A 2,080-nucleotide genomic window follows, 5' to 3' on the forward strand; every position below is an offset into this window, starting at 1 on the left:
CTTGGCAGTTCGGGCTGGACTGTTCCCATGAGGCACAGGGTCAGACTGATTTGCATATGGCCATGTCTGAACTGGGGTGGCAGAGTGGGCTAAAGAAGGTGATGGATCAAACCCAGATCTGTTGACTGGGTGTGAGTGTTTGATTGGTTCTGATGCTTCGTCCATCACCACCCCCTTTTGTACCGCTTTGTTCGCCATAAGTTGGCAGGGTATGCTCAGACGTGAGTCCCTTGCTCACTTTGCCACTGGATTCAAGCAAGCCTGGCTGAAGACGGCTGAAATCCCAGAAACCGGTCCTAGGAAGCTTGTTCCCGGTCCAGGGAAGGCATGGCTTGGCAGTTCAGGCTGGACTGTTCCCATGAGGCACAGGGTCAGACTGATTTGCATATGGCCATGTCTGAACTGGGGTGGCAGAGTGGGCTAAAGAACGGTGATGGATCAAACCCAGATTTGTTGACTGGGTGTGAGTGTTTGATTGGTTCTGATGCTCCGTCCATCACCACCCCCTTTTGTACCGCGGATATGGGTACAGCCCGGCACAAGATTTACCCCATCTCCCCCGGATTTTCAAGGACCAGCGAGAGCTCACCGGACGCCGCCTGAACCACGACGCTTTCCATGGTTTGGGCCCCTCTCTCGGGGCAAACCCATTCCAGGATGCCCTGCCCTTCACGAAGAAAAGACAACTCTTCCCGGGGCTCTCGCAGGCTTCTCCGGGATTGTTTGCATTACCGCACTGGATGCCGCGATGGCTGCCCATCTCCGCCACTCCAGGTTCGGGGATCTGAACCCGAATTTCGATCAGCCGAGGGTAACTGAGTCCATCGCCTGTCCCTTCCGAACGGCGCTCGCTCATCTCTTAGGACCGACTGACCCATGTTCAACTGCTGTTCACATGGAGCCCTTCTCCACTTCTGCCTTCAAAGTTCTTGTTTGAATATTTGCTACTACCACCAAGATCTGCACCTGCGGTGGCTCCACCCGGGCCCTCGCCCGGGCTTCCGTGCGTACCGCAGAGGCCCTCCTACTCATTGTGGCTTAGCCCCCACGGCTCTCAGCACTGGCAATGGCTGGGTATGGGCCTGATGCTCCAGCGCCATCCAATTTACGGGCTAATTGATTCGGCAGGTGAGTTGTTACACACTCCTTAGCGGATTCCGACTTCCATGGCCACCGTCCTGCTGTCTTTATCAACCAACACCTTTTCTGGGGTCTGATGAGCGTCGACATCGGGCGCCTTAATCCGGCGTTCAGTGCATCCCGCAGCGCCAGTTCTGCTTACCAAAAGTGGCCCACTAGGCACTCTCATTCCATGCCCGGCTCCACGCCAGCAAGCGGGGCTTCTTACCCATTTAAAGTTGAGATCGTTTCAGCCCCAAGACCACTAATCATTCGCTTGACCAGATAAAACTGGGGGCTCCGAGCGCCAGCTATCCTGAGGGAAACTTCGGAGGGAACCAGCTTCTAGATGGTTCGATTAGTCTTTCGCCCTTATACCCAGGTTTGGACAACCGATTTGCACGTCAGGACCGCTACAGACCTCCACCAGAGTTTCCTCTGGCATCGCCCTGCCCAGGCATAGTTCACCATCTTCCAGGTGCTATCATGCACGCTCATGCTCCACCTCCCTGAAAGACCAGGCAAGATGGGCCGGTTCTGCACCCGCTGTTAGAAGCACGGCGGGTTCCCACCTCAGCCGGCCGTCCCTCACCTTCATTGCGCCACAGGGTTTCACTCGGCCCTCCGACTCGCACACGTGTTAGAGTTCTTGGTCAGTGTTTCAAGACGGGTCGGGTGGGTAACCGACATTGCCGCAGACCCCTGGTGCCCGGAGTGGGCCTCCCTGCCTGGTGGCGCGATGCGGTCAGGATGCACTGAGAACCGTCCGCCCCAGTCAACAGTCGAGCCAGGAGCAGGCGTGTTGGACTTGGCCCTTCTGGCAGGTTCACCCCTGGACTTTTTGGCTTTTTATTGGTGACTTGGTGTGGTAATTTTTTTGGTTTCTGCGCACTTTCCCTGTGTCCCAGGGTAAAGTGCGTGCGTGCTCTGAGTGCATGTGGTGAGATAGGCCTGCCCTCCC

At 56.5% G+C, this 2,080-nt stretch overlaps 1 pseudogene; it reads right to left on the minus strand.

The window, feature by feature from the left end:
- Nucleotides 1-409: 409 nt before the first annotated feature.
- On the minus strand, nt 410-1,773 carry LOC146829199 (28S ribosomal RNA; annotated as a pseudogene).
- Nucleotides 1,774-2,080: the final 307 nt, after the last annotated feature.

The sequence above is a fragment of the Triturus cristatus genome, chromosome 5_2 (assembly GCF_964204655.1).
Source record: "Triturus cristatus chromosome 5_2, aTriCri1.1, whole genome shotgun sequence".
Classification (NCBI taxonomy): domain Eukaryota; kingdom Metazoa; phylum Chordata; class Amphibia; order Caudata; family Salamandridae; genus Triturus; species Triturus cristatus.